The sequence below is a fragment of the Triticum urartu genome, chromosome 3A (assembly GCF_056163025.1).
Source record: "Triticum urartu cultivar PI428250 chromosome 3A, HENAU_Tu73, whole genome shotgun sequence".
Classification (NCBI taxonomy): Eukaryota; Viridiplantae; Streptophyta; class Magnoliopsida; order Poales; family Poaceae; genus Triticum; species Triticum urartu.
Genome location: NC_141875.1, coordinates 144,589,556 through 144,608,621, shown reverse-complemented (window position 1 = coordinate 144,608,621; position 19,066 = coordinate 144,589,556). Strand labels below are relative to the sequence as shown.

The window sequence follows — 19,066 nt, the reverse complement described above, 5'->3', positions numbered from 1 at the left end:
GGAAAGTCTATCGAATTATAGCTACGGAAAGTCTATTGAAAGGACCTAATCAAAGGCTACTACAGCTATAACTGACCCGCCTATGGAATCTATTGGCTCGGCTGAACCGACATGAAATGAAAGAGAGGAAGGCGGAAGCTATTGGCAAATAGAGGGGGGATGTTCTCCGTGTCTTTTAGCCCTCACTAGATGACAACTTGCTTACTTTTCACTTCTTCTTAAGCTTGGCAGACTAGTTCCTGACTGACTTGATAGTGCGATGAGCTTACTTGCTCTAGTTCTATCCTCAGGATTTACTTACCTGAGTACCTAGCACCGAGGATCGATGTAATTTACTTTCAAAAAGATGCTGTTGATGCTAACACGCATATAAATAGATGTTCCCCACTGCTTGCTCCTCTTACCCGAATGGGGTTATATGCCTTAGTGAAACTCAGGGTAAAGTGGCAGAGGTATGACCTCGGGAAGAAAGAAAGATCGGGCGGGGAAAACGGGGTTCGAACCCGCGACTTCTGGCGTGACAGACCAGCACTCTAACCAACTGAGCTATTTCCCCCTTTCGTAACTACTGTCGATTCAACAGTCACCTACCGGTTACCTTTGTAACTATACCAAAGTAGCTGTACAACAGAATGCCCTTCGCCTTTAGTACTTTTCTTATATATATTATGTTATATACTAAATGTGTCAAAGCAATAGAACTTATTGAAAAAAAACAAGCCCATCTTTCTCAAAAAGGAAGAGAGGGTGCGCCCCCCCAGAGAGAACCCCATTCTTTCAAGAAAGTTCTAATTAATTATGTAGAAAAAGAAATAAGGAAAATAGGAGTAAGTGAGTAGGGTCAACAAGATTCTAAACAAATACCACAAGTGATGGAACCGACGATGATGAAGAGATAAGGGGCGAAGGAGATTTTTTCTATTATTCCAATTCTTACTTATTGATTATCTAATTTATTTAGATCCATATTCATTTTCATTTGCAAATACAAACTCTCTTTCATTTTCTTTTTACTTTTGCGCTAAGGATAAGGGAACTGAGAAAAAAAGAGCTGGCTTGGCTGGTACATCAAGCATATGACATATTGCTTGTTCGGTGTGGTACACATATCTGTCAATGTCAATCAAGTAAGAAAATGCATTCCCACTGTCTGAGGAAAAGGTGAAGAATTGCAATTTATTGAGCTTGTAAGGCCCGTTGAAGTCCCCGAGAAAGGGTATAAATAGGGCTATAAGTAGGCCGTTTGCTATTGCAATAAGGGCTGCTCGCCTTTCCTTTTGACGGCTTGGCTTCCTATCGCTCCTATGTAGTGGTCGGCCTTAAAAGGAGTCTTCCTACCATACCATCATGCATGCCTATGTTATAGTGCGTTAAGCTTCGCCAGAAGCAAGCAAGATGATGAAGAGAAGCTTCGTAGACAAGGCTCGTTCCGTGCTTGACTTACGAGCTCGTGTAGTAAGGCCTCACCCTACTTCAATAAGGGCTTATGCACTCCACTCGTAAACGAGCGTTAGAGCTTTTTGAGCGAGCGAGCGAAGCCTTCCTGGAGCTTCCCCCTTCCCTCACCCGAGAATTGCATTTCCGCTTCAGCTTCCCCGGTTTAGTTGGTTTGGAGGATTAATTGATTGGATACCCAATCCGCATAATCTTTCAAAGTCACTGCTTCTACGACGATAGGCGTAAAGGCATGATTAGTTCCACGAATCTCACTGCACTGACCATAGTAAACTCCTTGTTGTACCGAGATGGAGGTAAGATTTGAACGACCAGGTACAGCATCACATTTGACACCTGAGGAAGGTACAGCCCAACTATGAGGTACATCAGCGGGTGTTACAATCATACGTAGATGAGTTTTGGCTGGTACAACCACTCTATTGTCAACTTCTAATAAACGTGATTGACCCAATTCTGGATCATCTTCTGGAATCGTATAACTGTCAAAAGTGAGTGACTGTTCATCGGAACTGTTATAGTCCGAATACTCATAAGGTTGGGTCGACGCCCGCCTCCCCGCAAACTTGACTTGCAAGTTTCCCCGCAAAAAGCTCTCCACGCCTACTCTTATTTATAAAGAGCACTATTCTTCTTTAGTTAGGTAGTTCTCCCCCCTCTATGAGACCGTAAGACCCCGATGGAATCGAAGGCCCGCTTACTAATAGGCAAGAGGGGACCCTTTCTCGCCCAGCCCTACCTACATCAGTGAAGCTGGAACCGAGGAAGACAATGTTCAACACACATGAGACAAAATGAAGGTATGGGACGGCCAGTTCACCACGGAAAGGGATGCTAGTCGGCTTTGGCGAAGTTGTAGGCCCCAATAGATCAGATCTCAAGAGTGATTCCTCACCTATCCTGCCATGGGCCAAGTCGAAGGCTCGAGTATAGATTCCCTATGCTCATGTGAACGGCCGGCCCGTAGATCTAAAAGGATCCATAAAAAAGACCGGAAAGTATGTTTGTCCACGAAAAAAAACTCGTTCATGAGACCTCGAATTCCCACGTTCCAGCCTGCATTATGCCAGCAGGTCCCACCCCCAATTTCTTGAGTCACCCTTATCTAAAAAAAAGGACGGAGTCTATCTAGATCATAGGATCGCTGTATTCAGAGGTCAATTCTCTTTCTTTGACCTCCCACCGTTCACGACATCCCTTGCTTCTCGCAAGAACGGCTCCTCGGTGGAGGAGTAGAAGCGCTGGTCCCCTTCGGTCAAGTGCTTGTGCGTGCTCTTACCTACCGTAGGACCTCCGTCCCCGAAGCGAAGAAGGAGGAGCAGGAACAACAGGTTGTCCTCTCTTGGCCCAGTAGTTCCGCAACTACTACCGTGGTTGTTGCCAACGGGGATCCCCCATTCCGAAAGGTAACGGGACCTGCCCTTAGGTCCAAAGTTGTATGCCACTGCTGTGGTGCCGATAGATTCACTACTGAAGCCCCGTTATCGGACATTGCAGGCTTAGCATCTATTTTTCGTATATCGCTCCACCACAACGAGAAGAGGTATGTGTACCTCCAGCAATAACAAGAATGGAACCATAGGCTCCTATGCTGGGAGCATTTCGGGGTATAGGTCTAACCACCTCAACTCCCCGTTTCTGGCATGCTATAGTTCTTTTAGTCTCTCGACGACGGGAATGGGAGATGACCGGTAAGCCAGATGCTTCGCGAACCACCGGTACATTTCGTTGCACTTAAATCACCCTCGTTAAGAGGCGCACTCCGATACCATTGATGTCCAATAGCTTTGATAGTAATGGCTGGATCTACTAATACCCCGTCCATTGAGTATAACAGAGCAAACGATGGTATAGCAATGAACAAAAGAATGACACTTGGAAATATGGTCCGAATAATTTCGATAGTAGTTCCATGAACAATCCTTTGTGGGATTGGATTAGTTTTCTCGTTGAAATGCCATAAAGCGCGAACCAACATCCGTGATACGAAAACCAAAATAAGAATGAGGAAGAAAAAGATATCGTGATGTAAGTCAATGATTCCTTGAATCATAGGTGTTGCTGCGTCTTGAGATCCTAATTGCCATGGTTCCGCAGCATCACAAAGAGCGATTGTGAGGAATCGACATGATAATGAACGAAGAATCATTGGAATTTCCCATCTTTTTCAGCTCTGCTCCTGAAAAGAGAAAGGAAAGGAGACTGATCTTGACGTCGGCGTTGGTTTTTCCAACGAAAGCCTTATTTAGCATGTAACGTGAACATGAGCGGACACCCACACAATCTCGATTGGAAGAAAAAGTACCATACCATTGTCGTTTTTAGGGCAAAAAAGAATGGGTCATCTTTGTCAATTGATAACTGAGTGAGAGAAGACAATCACGTTCTTAAAGCGGTCGGTTCGCCCGATTCACAACCTTCCCCTATTGGCCGGCTGCCCGTGAAACACATAGGCTCCTATCGCATTTATCGATCGAGAATGGTCTCATCACAGAAACACTTTCTATATGTTATTTCGAGATTCGAAGAAGCAAGCAAGTTTATAGGGCATATAGTTGTTTTTTTGTAGGGCGAGCCAAGATCTTATCTTATTTGCAGGTCGTATAAATGAAATGATTGGAAAAATCATATAGAATTTGGAGGTGCGTAGTGTCTTACGGGGCTGGCTCACAATACAACAATTATCGCTACTGATTCCAGATAGAATGTTGATACCGGTGGAAAAGCACTTATTTCTATGTGTAGGGCAGTGAACTAAAAAAAAGTGTCCTTTCTCGATACATAACATTGTATAAGTCAACCCAAGTCGCTTCTTCATCTCCGGGAATCCGGTAAGGTACTTTTGGAACACCAATGGGCATATTAGATTAATATTATTATATTATAGTAAGAAAACTACACTTTAATATATAAACATAAGAATGGAAGAGAAAGAAAGAACCTGAGAAGAGCTTAGTTGGAACTCTTTACCAGGATCATAGGGGCTATGCGCCCCTCTCTCTGTCTCAGTCCCAGCCAACGGCATAGCAACACCTACTCTTCCTTCTGATGCAGCCTTCCTGGATCCATAATTTGGCTTCCTCGTTTATTGATTGCTTGCAATCGCCACAACACCATTGAGTGAGCGTCATAGAATCCTCAAGGCGTGAAGTAGAAGTTCTTCGAACCTTGATTGTGTGTGTTCGTGCCCACTCCAATAGAGCATTTGGCCCTGTGAGCTTTGACTACGAAAGCTACCTATGTCAATCAGTATAGCCACTAGAGGGATTGGAACAGGTATATTCCTTCTCAGACAGTACTTTAAGACAAACACGGTTCACAAGGTGGATTTTCTATCTATTAGTTGACTACGGAGCTTCCTCATCCCGACCTATCTATATGTGAAAAGCTCTCCGCCGGAATCTTCGTAGTAGTAAGTCGTGGGTTACAAGTTGTCCCTTCCTCAAACCACCCCGCAATAGATATAGGGTATACCAACCTCAGGCATGGACATAGACACCAGATCATTTTGATAGAAATGAGGTAGACTGGAAGCTGAAGCCAATAGACCAATGGAACTAATCAATCACTTGCTTTCCCGAACTGGACAGCAGGATTTTATCAGCACTGGACTTGAATCGCGTCGATGACTCTAATCTTTAGAGACAGAAGCAGATGGGAGAAGGTTGGATATGGATCATGATCAAGTCTACCTCGTAAGCCACTTAAAGATCTTTGAGCAGCTCGAGAGAGAAATCCGTCTTCATTGGTACAAAATAACCTTCGGCCCCCTTTTTTGTTATGGGATGGTGGTTCCTGTCTATCAGCTAAGGTTATAAATTGATTCTATAAGAATCTAGTAGATCACGCACCTATTGTATTTAGTGTGATCTTGTGGGAGAGTAAGGAATCGCACCCTTAGCGTGAGGGGAATAGCCGGTTTCCTTTCCTTAACTAGACTACCTTACGGTAGCTCGACTGGGCACGTCAACGTATGTATTCTGTCTTCCCAATCAAACATTAGTCATTGCAACTATTTCATCTGGTCTACTAGAGTAGAGAGATCTCTCACTTCACTGCACATCGCACTAACTAATAGCTAGCCGCCTCACGGATCACCTTATTATGTGCAGCTAAAGTGGGGTGTGTGCATTGTTCAACTAGAGCCGAGGAGGACAAAAGAATAAGGAACAATAGGTTCGCTACCCGATTTCAATAGTTTCCTTGATTTGAAATCAATCCAATATCCTTTCGAGAATCTAGAGTGATATCAACAACCTCCTAGTTGAAGTACAGACGAGGAAGCAGCCTATTAGTTTCAGTCCAGTCCAGGAAAGGAAGGCAATCGATTCAATTCATTCCCCAATTTCAGGCTTGGTGCTGCGCATTATTAAGAATATCATATAGGAAGATGGACTAGCTCGAGACCTTGGCTTCAACCAATCAATTGAATCTTGGACACATTGAATTCTTAGATATTGCTTAAGGGATCACCACATATATTTCTCAGATTATCATGTCTGTCTCGTCTTGCTATTTCCATCGACCAACCATGAGAGTGTTAATCAACTCCACCTGGAGGAAGTGTCAAAGGCATCTGTCTATCAGTTATCGATAGATCGAACAAACCTAAAGGATCTGGTGGTTGTGTAATTGTAAGATTACTGATCATGGGATACGGATCTAGTTCCTGGCTCTGCCTACGCAGAGCTGAGTCGGATAGTCTTGAAGAGATGTCTTGGAATGTTTGATGGCCGTGAAAGTAAGAATTATTTGATTTAGCCATAATTCGCCTACTTTACTTTAGAGGACTAGCTCTTCCTATTGGACTCGTGGGATTGGAGACAGCACAACCTCAGGTTCACTATCTTCTTTAGAGTGGGACAGATAGACTAGAATGGGCTGGTTTTTCAAAAGACTTGAACACCCATCCGATATAGACTCATCGAAGGCAATGCGATAGGTCGTAGCCTGGGAGATAGGGGTTGAGCAACCAAGCGAACAAGGGCTCGTACTGTCGGAGGGTCCACAGGTTCCATTCTTGATCTGATTTCTCGCTATCTTATTCGGTGGTACAAAACGAAATACGACTCCTATTCTTGCCCGATGTAGGTAGCCACGCCCACTCTAATTCCATCCAATGTATACCACACTTTGGTAGAAGTTAAGCGCTTAAGCAGCTCCAGAAGCTGTAGAGAGGTGAAAGCTGGAAATTCCTGTCAGAAGATGATTGGAATAGTGGAATAGCCAGCTAATACTGGTGCAAGCTCGGGTATCGAGCAATAGTGGAATAGCCAGCTAATACTGGTGCAAGCTCGGGTATCGAGCAACACTACCTAGTAACCATACCATACCATACATCTACTAAACAGAGGATGACATAGCCAATAAAGGATTGGTAATTCCTGTCAGAAGAAGAATCAGAGGAATCGAAGCAATCATAAAAGCAGGAAATTTCAATGCCTTCTCCACCCCGTGTTGATAAAACAATTGTATTTAGCGCGCCTCAAGCCTCCTTCCTCGGGGTAGGTCCCGCGTATGACCCAACCCATCTCCCCGAAGGCAGGCAGGTTCGGAAATAGCTTGCGCAGAAGCGAGAACCCCAGGTCCATATCTAAAAAAAATATGTAGTTTTTGTAAGCGAGCTGAGGAATAAAAGTAAGAAAGATCCGCAAGAGAAGAAAGGACCTGGGACAGAAGAAAGAACCGAACCCTATAGTTGTACAGAATTCCGTTTGTCCGCTTTCCATTTCGACCACTCGCTCCTATATATGAAGAATGGCTCTTCCTTGTCTTCATCTTTTCCAATCGACTGCCTTCGGGCGGATCCACACACGGATATCGAGTCAGTCTAGTGGCTCATGCTGCTTAATAGTGGAGGCGGGTAACAACTGCTCTTTCTTCTCGATCGAGTAGCCACCGCATAAATTGGTAAGCTTCCCACGCCAAAGCTAGTCTTCCTTGCTTTCCCAACAAACAATAAGACCCATAGCATGTGCACCAGTATGGTCTTTCTATCCCTATCTATTCTCACCGAACTAGACCTCTCATACCCGGCTATAGGAGAGGTAACTACCTCTGATTGATTTTATTCGTCATAAATGATTTCCGCTGACTCAAGCATAGCCAAGCCATTAAGCTAATATCTCCCTTGCCATTAATTCAACAAGGCTTCCGAGAAAGGCATGTTACGAACCTAAGAACACCTACCCACCTATTAACTTTTGGAATTCTTAGCTTTGGACGTTAAGGAATGAGTGGAATGAATAGACGACGTACTCTCTCTAATCGGTGCAGCCTACTGAGCCCCCTTTCTCCTCGGTCCACAGAGAAAAAAATGTAGGACTGGTGCCGACAGTTCATCACGGAAGAAAGAACTCACAGAGCCGGGATCGGTAACTAATAGTACTACTAACTAATCCTAATATATAGAAATAGATATCTAGAAATAGAAATGAACTAATATATAGATAATCGAAATTGAAAAGAACTGTCTTTTCTGTATACTTTCCCCGTTCTATTGCTACCGCGGGTCTTATGCAATCGATCGGACCATATAGATATCCCTTCAACACAACATAGGTCATCGAAAAGATCTCGGACGACTCACCAAAGCACGAAAGCCAGTTAGAAAATGGATTCCTATTTGAAGAGTGCCTAACCGCATTGATAAGCTCACATTAACCCGTCAATTTTGGATCCAATTCGGGATTTTTCTTGGGAAGTTTCGGGAAGAAATTGGAATGGAATAATATAGATTCATACAGAGGAAAAGGTTCTCTATTGATGCAAACGCTGTACCTAGAGGATAGGGATAGAGGAAGAGGGAAAAATCGAAATGAAATAAATAAAGAATAAAGCCAAAAAAATAAGTCGAAAAGGATGACTTATCTGTCGACTTTTCCACTATCAACCCCAAAAAACCCAACTCTGCCTTACGTAAAGTTGCCAGAGTACGATTAACCTCTGGATTTGAAATCACTGCTTATATACCTGGTATTGGCCATAATTTATTTCCATTTCCAGGTAAGATGAGCGGAGACGAGTTTATCAGCACCGATACCCCCACGCATCGTGGCCGGTTCCCTCGGGGGTAGAAACTTAGCTTGGAGAAAGATCCCGTTGATCTTCGGGCTGGCCCTTGCCTATTGAAAGTATGGTGTCTCATAAATGCTTTGTTAATGCCTCTTATTTGTAGGATCGGTCCAAAGCGCGGCTGAGTTGACGTTGATAGACTTGTGCATGCTCTGCCGCTCGTAACCTTTTTTTTCTCCCATCGATCGAATCGAGGAGGTCAAGTTTCGAGAGCAGAGCCTCTCGCTTCTGATTATCAGTCATATCGTCGTCGAGCAGAACGCGCAGGGAAGGAATCGTCGAGTTCACTGGGAAGAATGGCGTCCATGCCAACGACTAAGGAGAAGGGGACCAGTGGCTATACAGTTTGACGTCCGATAAGCCCAGAGAGCCTCAAGAAGGCGATCTGGCCAGTCTCCTCCGACTCAAAAGTGTTTGTAGCTATGGTATGGGTCTGGTCTGAAGACCAATGGGTCAAAAAAGGGGATATCCTCTTCTTTGGCTACACCAACTAATGTAGTAGATTGCGTTCCCGGAGGACACTTTCTCCATTTCGTCGGTACTGGTAACAATGGATCTTGACCTCGTTTCTTTTTCTTGTTATTTGACTTCTTGGAATGGAATTCTTCTCATGATAGTCACACAAGCAAAGGAGAAGAGGATGGGTCCCGAGGGAACTCTTTTTCTTCTATTCTAAGTTTTGATTGCACGAGCAGCATAACAACATAACAGTTTTGTGTAAGGAAGTAAGGAAAGACTCCTTTCTGAAATTGAAGGACTTAATTAGCCTGTCGTATATAACAGATAATGAGTCTCAAAGAGAGTTTCCAATGGGTTACATCAAGTTCCATTCCCAGTATGCGAAATCAGTAAACACGAATATCTGTATATAAGAAACTTCTATTCCAATCCACAATCGGTCCAACAAGGCAACTGTCGTCAACTAGATCAATCAGGAATAAGCAATATGTCGTACCCTATCTGTCATATTTGCTTTTCGGTAAAGGGTACACACGACTTTATTTTTACTTATTCAATTCTCTGTCTTGCTAAACACAAATCCTTCTTTTCTTGTATAGAAGAAATAAAAATGAGAACTAAGTAGGTTTCGACCCATTAAAGGAGTCAATGGCACGCACACAAAGCAGGAGGAAATCGGTACCCCGCGAGGCTAGCGAAGTCGGCACAAGAAGTAGGCGGAGTAGAGGCAGCAGTTGCGGGCTCAGGTGCGGCTAAATCGCAATCAATATTCCCGTCTGGGGTTGGCGGAGTTGGTAGAAAGCACGGTTGGCGATAAGCTGGTACTAGTTTCATTCTTTCTATTCCAAAATCCAATACCCGGAACTGGTAAATCAAACAATGTAGGCACACGTTGGCACAGTTCTGTAAATAAGAGATGTCTCATCCGGTTGAGCTGTCGCAATCAGTCTTTCTCTTCCTTTCTTAGTAGCAGATCCAACATGACTGTATTAAACCTTAAGCAATCAGGGTTAAGCTAGCTCATTGCCTGAAAGTGGAGCTCGTATTATACACCTTGACCCCCACCTTTTATGAATCCTTCCTCCATATATATTGTTATATAAGATCAGTCCCATAACTGCCTCATTCAGATCGATTCCAGTCGCCGCTACGGTCACATCAATCCGTTATGGCTCGGACCCTCTTAGCAGCTGGATCCTTCGGGAAGCCATAGTAGGGATTACGTCAGTACATTCTTAGGCGAGCAGTGGGTTATATCACCCCTATTTTGTTTTTGACCTTCTTTCTTTTTTAGGCATGGGACCAAACCAAGGTTGATCGAAGTTGAACATTCCTATGGAACTCCCCTTCAGACGACTTCTCTGCGCTTGCCCAGCACCTTTCGTTTTATGGACCAGGACCAATTTCACCTCAGACCATGGTCAAGTCATAACTGACTGGATAACGTTCTCTCAAGGACCTGCAAAACTCTCTAATGCGGATGATCAAACGTTGCTTCAGATGTGTATGAGAAGGAAGCGTCTCACAGGACTCTTAGATAGAAACTAGCATAGTCTATGAATTAGCATGAACAGTTTATTGAACTTGGTTGCACTCGTAAAGCGAGCGTGAAGAGAGCTGCGAAAGAAGCCCACGGAACGGAGCGGTTATTTTTCCTGACTAGCAAGTGGACAGGCTCAGATGGCGTAGCTGATGTGTCATGCTAGGTATCTTTTATTGGCCAAGTCAGGCAGGATAGTCAAGTAAGAAAATAGACCATAAGCCATCCTTTATCTTTTTTTTACTTTCTCAGATATTTCATAAAATGAACTCTCTATGGATCCCCACCATAGAAGGGCAACAAGAGCTAATGGACTCAGTTAGGGCAACAGATGATAACGACTCGTTAGGTTCGAACTGACATTATTTATATACTAAGACATATATTCCATGAAGGAGTCGCGAAACTTCTGTTAGGTTCTTATCTGAGATTCCGTCTATACGGAGCATATGTTGGTTTAGAATTGCTCGGGAATTCATTGATAGTGACTTTTGAAGTTCTAGGTTTTCTAGTCTACTCCTCTTTTTTCTCGATCGAGCCGCTTTCCCTCATTCTACTCGTCCAGCCCTCTTCACGAACTTGTACAATCAATGCCACAAAGATAGCAAACTCGATTATCGAATATATAAGGAAAGGGGCGACGGTTTGGCACCAGATATCCGGGAGTGTGGAAAGAGCAGCTGTGAAAAGCGGAAAAACCATCAAAAAACGACGATTGCTCGTGAAGGTTTCCACAGAAAGACCCCTTGGTTCTGGCAAACAGATCACAATTACAGGTACGTGGGAGCATACCGATGGAATGAACAAAATACGAACAGTTAACATAATATAGTCATAGATCTTAGGTTGTAACTTGATCATGAGCGAATTTGTTGATGTTGCACCCACGAAGTATGGAAAGTGCCAAACATTGGGAACTACCCGGGGAGGAGTTAGGAGCAGGAACAAGGAGAAGCGAGAACCACTTAAATGGAGGATTCTATTGTATTTCTGCCTTTGTTCCCCATAGCAACTGGGGATCGAAAAGCACCAAATTTGATGACTTATTAAGGGAAAGACGAAGTAAGAGCATGCTATTGAAGACGTTGCAACATATGTCGGGGGGGCCTCCGTTGATTGTGTACAAACAAAATACGAGTCCAAAGGTAGGGTAATAAAGGGTTTAGCTAATGGAGAAATTGACTCTTCCGGGAACCAGTAACGCGTAAACCATGTCAAACCAAGACCGATCAATATCCGAACGGAACGGATTCGAACTTCTCCTAGAAAAGTTTCTGGTGCGAAATTCAAAAAAATGAGTAATTCAAAGGAAAAATGAATTTGAGGCATGCGCCGGACTGAAGAGACTGATTCCTTTCTCCGGGACCATTTCTTTGTTTGTGTCAGAGAATCCCGCACCCTGTTTGCAATCAATGCAAATTAACATTGCTCAAGACCCCGAGAAGGCCCTGATAGAAGTGGGACCGTCTCTTCTGAGCTTTGAAGTCCCTTTTCCATTTCCGTAATTCCTTTACGACAAAATCCCCTGCTAATCCCCCAGCACGTAGTTGTCCAACCTGGGTTTTTAGATAGTGGTTGATTGCCCTGGATTCGTAACTACTACCCTCGCCCCCCCAACATCTTTTTATTACGATTCGCTCATTTTGAAGGTTCGTTCTGCTTTTGGTCTTCAAGAAATTCATAATATTTCTGAATTCCCGTTTTTGCGCTGGGTCAAGCGTGTCCCCCTCCAGAAAATCCGTAATGGGATCGTCCTGAGCAGGCGGGGCGTCCTGAGCAGGTGGGGGTCCAGAATCAATTCCAAAGTCCAGTGCCAACTTCATGATCAAAATCAACTATCACCTTCTTGGGACTCGACCTGGAACTTCTTTCACTTTAATATGCCTCGTTCAATGAGAAAGCATCTGATCGAAGAGCAGCACTAAAGAAGCACGCTAGACTTCCTACTTTTGGGGTTTTTAAGGTGACCGATGCCTTTCAAAAGTGTGCTTTGGGCCCATCCTTAGTACTTGACGCAGAATGGAGCTAGTTATCCATTTTCAAAAGCGGATTCGGTGGTTCAAGAAGTAGAATTATGCATAGATTGCCGAAAGAAAGACGAATAAAGACGAATGGAAAGGCTTGTGGACATGACCAAAACAAGGGCTAGTAGCACTTTTCTCAGGAATTGCCCCTGCAGACGGAGGACAAAGGGTTTTCATCTCGCGAAGAATCAGCAGTTGTGTTGTATATTGACTAAGCTAAATACCATTTTCACTACTTTTGGCCACATGCGAGATAGAGTTTTTTCTTGAAATTGAGTTCGGACCGATTACTCATAGAAAATGACTACAAAGCAAGGTGAAAGCATGGAGAATTCAATACTGACGAGAAGGTATTAGTTAGTGGGTGCAAACGAGCTTTTCCAACCAAGCTAGCGTGTGATTACGATGAAATACTTTTGGGCGGGGCATTACCGATACTAAGATGAAATTCGAAATGAGAAAGGGCTTCGAGCCTCATGCTTTCCTGTTTTATTTGTTTGGGAAATGGCTCTTTCCTGATCTCTTTTTGAAATAATTCTATCTCTGTTTGCTAAGTATGTCAATTTCTCCTTAGTAACAAGGCCAAAACCGGGGTTTTACAAGTTTTGACTCATTTTTTACCCGATCATCCCAATCGTGCCGCCGTGGAGTCTTATCTTTGTCTGGCTCCGATCTCTGGAAGCGATTAAACTTCTTCTGCGGGTTATTCTTCTACTGCTTATTGCCGGACCCTTCTTTCCTCTTATACGGATTGGGAAAGTATTTCTATTATACGTATATTCTTAAACACATGACACCTTAGGCGCACACTTTATTCGGACAGTGGGGCACGATGCTCTAAAAGAACTTATTGAAAAAAAACATAGCGGTAACGGCTGTTTTAGAAAGCACCTCTTCCTTTCCTAAAACTCAAACAACCTACTAGGCTACTAAAAGGCTAATCCAGACGAAGAAGATAGCGAGAAAACGACTCCTCAAGCCGAAGTAAGGGCGGGACCATCTTCTTTTCTGACCGTTTGGAGCTGCTCACAAGGCCTAAACCTTCCTGTAATCCCTGGAGCTTCGTCAGAGCCTTTTCCTTCCCCACAGGCCAGAGCTCAATTTACCTTCGCCACAGCTCTAAAATAAGGAGAATCAGGTCAAGATAAAAGGGCTCGCACTCAATTGATCCGGGTCAACGCTTCCTGTATCTGGTTTCGGCTTTATTTTGACTCCTTGTAGGGGCTCATGACAGTCCTGTAGGGGATCCAAAGGCTTTCGAGCAGTAGCGGCAGCGGGGCGGGAGAGTTGGTTATTCAATTGATCCTCTGATGTTGGCCCTTCTGCATCATCCAGCAAGGCTCGGAAGTCTGAGCTATTAAGGTGCGGTTGACGGATAAGAGGCCTTCGATATGTTAAGGGAGAGAGGGGAGAGTCATTCCAGAGTTGGGTGGGAATCGTTGATAGAAATTTGGATTTTCCCTGAGGTACGATAGCGTCTGAACTAAAGAAAGGGAATATGGAAAGTGAATGTGGTAAAGGATACCAAGAGTAGGTTCCCTGAATGATTTTTAGGCGTATTTTCTTTGAACAAATAAATCTATAAAGAAAATAGGATGGATCTTCCACCTATGCTATGAGTGAATCTTGTCATCACTGGCGAGTGGTATCGTATCACCGTCTTCGTCCTGAAAACATCTACAGAGCTAAGCCAGTGTAGGATTTGACACTACTTATATTCGCTACAAGTATTACACTCGCTTCGCTACACTCTTCTCTTATGCTTCGCGCTTCGCATAGGCTAAATAAGCCGCTCATCCCCGGCGAATCCTACCCACATAGGAATGCGGAACCATCGGGGAAAGGCAAAACATATTCAATCCCAGGAGAGAAGTCACTGGTTCGATAGGACCAGGGAGAGGACCCTGATCACCTTGCCAACGAATTCAAGGCCTTAGGAAAATCATCCTACAATGGACCGTAGGGACTGAGAACGAAGAAGACATAAAAATAATGTTAGGGGGGATAAAAAGAAAACCTCCTCCCATTCAAAGTCGTCTTCAAGTACCTTTTTGATTCTTTACCGAGTATGGATGGATCAACTATAGGTTCGAGTTTAGCCAAGATACGTACACGGCTAAGTGTATGAAAATCCAAGAGAGAATCATAAAATCTAAAAGCTAGGAAGGAGAAGACCGGGTGATTGAATATGACTTGCTAACAGATCCTACTCTTCCTTAAGCGCTAGTTCTATTCACGATGGTTCAGTTTCGAGAGCAGCTAAAGTAGTTACCTAATAAGATAGATGAATATTCCACGATCTACGATTATAAAAATCTTCTTATAGAAGTCTAGTTCTTTCTTCTTTTAGAAAAGGAAGTCTTGCTATCCTTTCTTGCCGCTACTTGCGTTGCGAGCCACTCTTCAAACTGTTACGGAGAAGTCGTTTACTGATTAGCTGCTTGAACGTTGAAATATTTCGGCATATCTGCTCTTAGGTTAGTACGAGAACTCGACTCTACTCGTGCTATAGTCGAGGATGTACTTATACTACTCTAAAGAGGGATCAATTAATGGGGTGCATTTTTCTTAGGGCAATTCTAGGCAAGACCTTGAATCACAGGGTTTGTTCCTGGCAACCCAGCATTCTTTATCTTGGCGTAGATTGGTGTGATGGGACGGATGCCGTGAAAAAGCTTTTTTCTTTGACCGGAATCAACAGGTGTGAACCCATCTAGGATGAGTCAAACATAGGGGGAAGGGCCTCCTGGCAATATCCGGCATACTAGTAATCGATTATTCGGCCTTTTGCGATCGAACAACCTATGAACAGTTGTAGCCTACATAACCTACCTACCCAGACCAAGGGAAGAAGGTATCAGATCACTGTAGTTCTAGACCCCTTTTTTCAAATAAAGGAAGTGACAACGTTTGCCCAAAGAGGTTGAATCAATAGTAAGAAGATACCACCCAGGCACAGAATCCGAAATAACAATCAGGAATAGGACTAGGAGAATGAGGTCTAATTTACGGAGCCAAGCTGTAATTGGGCTTAGTGCTCCGATTGCGCCTTAGGACTAGGACTGATAGGTAAATGCCCCTTACTCAACCAATGAAGGCGGGTAGGGCTTTTCTTTCTTTTGTTTAGGATTGGCAAGAGGATGGCTGCCTCGGCTTCAAAGCTGTTAGAGAATGCTCTCTTATCACTACAGGGACGCAAGAGAAATTCCTCGAAGGTAGTATTAAAGGGATGGGGCATTACCGGTGTTAGCGACGAAGGGATTGTTTGCAAGAGAAGGTTGCCCTGTTAAGATACGAACAGGGGGCATGCCACGCATAATAGTAAAAAAAGGGCAGAGAAGAGGATTGAGGGGCAGAAGGAGCTGGAGGCCAACAAGGAATAGAAGAAGCTGTTCCACTCGTAGCTCTTCTTCTTTTTTTAAAGCTTAACTCACATTTCGGGAGCGGATGCTGCTCGAGCTAAAGATATGCCCCCAACTCTTGAACAGCTCTCACTTGCCTTGGCCGATAGCTTAGATGACCGACCGTTAGGCATGGTTACCAATGATTTCACAGTATATATCTTGTTTGGTGAGCCAACCGGCTTCACCCGAGGATGAAGGTAGTAGAACAAAGAGGAGCCGCATCTTTTCCTAGTCGGAGAGGAATCAAGGTCCATCTCATTAAGGCCGAACATTTAGTCTCATTCCCGATAACAATAGGGAACATCTGGTCTTGTTTGGTTTTTCTTTCAAGGATTTTTTCTTTCTTGCAATTCTGCGAACTTTGAATGCATCATTTCCTCCATTTCTCGGAACTTATCGCGGAATCTAGGCCCACTAGGACTCGGCGGGATTTCTGGTAAATCAAGCTCTCTCAGGGGTGGAAGCCAGCCCCCACTACTCGATGTTATCACTCTGCAGGATTCGACAATGGATTTGTCTTCCTCAGTCTCTTCGAACTTTTCCAATCCTGCTATTTTCCCCAAGTCTTCTTGAGTAATATGATCCCTGAGGGTCAATCCTTTCCCTTCCCCCCTTTGCCCTTTCAAATGAAAAAGAACTACCAATGCAAAAAAATGAAATGAAATGAACAATTGCTACTTCTTTATTAAATTACACCGAAAAGAAAGTCTGTAAAAAACAAGAGGCAACCTAAAACTTAACTACCCCTTGCCCTCCCACTGAACCCTTCTTTCTATCCAAAAAAAGGAAGAGCGCACCCAAAAAAAATAATCCAGAAAAAACTCCGCAACTTACGCTCTCATTGCAGCGGCACCTGTTAAAGTGGCGGCAAGAAAGAAAAGACCAAAAAGAAGGTTTTTTTAATACCTCTGACGAACCGAACCAAGCAGTCTGATCATCCTTGCCCGTCCCCCTCTTCTGTCAACCGTTGAAAGAGCATAGCCCAGGAATGAACCATATCGATCCAAGGTTGCAAGGAAAGAAGAAAGGTAAACCAAACCATAGGAATCTTCTGATGAAGTCAATCAGAGAGGACGGTTAGGTTCTTTGTTGCCTCATCTGCTTAGCTTATAGAATTAGACGGTTTATCACGATAGACATTCCAATCAATGGTTGGACGATCAATACCATCGAACTATTCCATTCCACTGCTGAATGACAGAAACGGAAGCTTTTTCTTACTGATGGACTGATCCTGGGAGTTCAGACTGACGGTTAGATGGTTGTTCGCTTGTGTGCTTATTTTCCTTCCCCACTCAAAAACAAGTGTTACAGAATGTTCTTCAATTCAAATAGGTATGATCCCGTCCATCCTTCCAGAGCTAGGCACCTGCTTCAGAATGAGAATCTTCGACAGAGATCGTTCCTTCAGTTTAGCAATCAATTAGATCCATACTAACTTAGCTTGAAGCATGGCTTGCCGTTTCGAGGCTCAATGCTACTCTTGGGAACATTATTGATACATCGACTTTCAAGCATCTCGTAGTTGAGCGGTACTGCCATCAACAGTACCAAGATGGAAAGGGACTGCTGAACATGGATAGAACGAGAGTCGAACTCGCATGTCTCTCTTTTCCTGTTAGTTAGGAAAGAAAGCCGATATAAACAGCTCCATATTAGCGAATTGCCTCTGACTACTCTTCCCAGGCTGGTCAAACTATAGGATTCCCATTCACTTAGTAAACTTATTGGACAGACGGGTCAACCACTTGACCGAGGGGAGTAAGGTTCGTCACCACAATCCCGATAGAAGGTCGAGTTTAAAAACAAACCGAAGACAAAGCAACGAATGAAAGGAAGGACGGCTCGCTTCGCTTTACAACCAGGGCGGGTCTCGCTGCCGGATCAATGCGCAGGACGCACGATCTACAAACAACAATAGAGAGAGCCAACCAAGAACGAAAGAACCTGGTAACAAACCCGCGAGCGAATACCAAATAGAGTAAGAAGGAGGAAGGGCCGAAGGTGGCTTACTAAGCGAGAAGGCTCCAAGCAATAACGCATTAGAAGGGAGCTTGCTGCTTTGCAACCTAAGCGGTATAGCTAAGCTTACTCATCAAGGGCCGATAGATAGAGCTGCTCTTGTTGCTAATGGAGAAAGATTGGAGTGAAGTTTAGTATGCTTTCTAAGATCAGAGGAGGAAAAGAATGAAGGTGTGGGCGGGAAGGAGGAGGCAAGGCCCCCTCAATGTGTATTCGACTACTCATTACGGAACCACCGATTGATCCGATTAGACTTCCCGTGGGGTAGCGCGGGGAACTTGCTGAATCAACTCCTTGGAATCGGAGGCCTGACTGAGGATCAATCCAATGGTAACCTCAACCTAGGAATGCCTGTTTCACTTCCTTGACAGAGCCAACTGAGATGCTCTGTCTCGATGTTGACCTAACATGGATTGATTCTAAATTATGACCAGCCCGGAAAAGAACCAAGATCAATATTGAAAGCCACTGGGAGTATTAAACAACTCCCCTGCCCCCTCACAGGACTGTATATTCTGGAATTTAGCCGCAAAATATATCCATATACCACTTGTATCACCATCTCTTCGTCGAACTAGTGCACCTATACAATTTAACATTGTATTGGGTGTGTTGGGGACATAAGAGACTCTTTGTTATTTGGTTGCAGGGTTGCTTGAGAGAGACCATCTTCATGCTACGCCCGCCTCCTACGGATTGATAAACCTTAGGTCATCCACTTGAGGGAAATTTGCTACTGTCCTACAAACCTCTGCACTTGGAGGCCCAACAACGTCTACAAGAAGAACGTTGTGTAGTAGACATCAAGCTCTTTTCTGGCGCCGTTGCCGGGGAGGTTAGCGCTTGAAGGTATATCTTTAGATCTTGCAATCGAGTCTTTTAGTTTCTCGTTTTATCACTAGTTTAGTTCATAAAAGAAAACTACAAAAAAATGGAATTGAGTTTGTCTCATACGCTTGACCTTTTTAATATCTTTCGTGAGTATGATGGAAAGGATAATTGTGCTCAAGTTCTAGAAGAAGAAATCTATAAAATGTTTGGCACTAAATCTTTGAATGATGAGCATGATTGCAATGTTGTTATTACGA

General features: G+C 43.8%; 1 non-coding gene across 1 annotated transcript; it reads right to left on the bottom strand.

Annotated features, from left to right (window-relative positions):
- Positions 1-482: 482 nt before the first annotated feature.
- On the bottom strand, positions 483-556 carry TRNAD-GUC (transfer RNA aspartic acid (anticodon GUC)). The gene has a single exon. It is a non-coding gene; the product is annotated as a tRNA-Asp (tRNA).
- Positions 557-19,066: the final 18,510 nt, after the last annotated feature.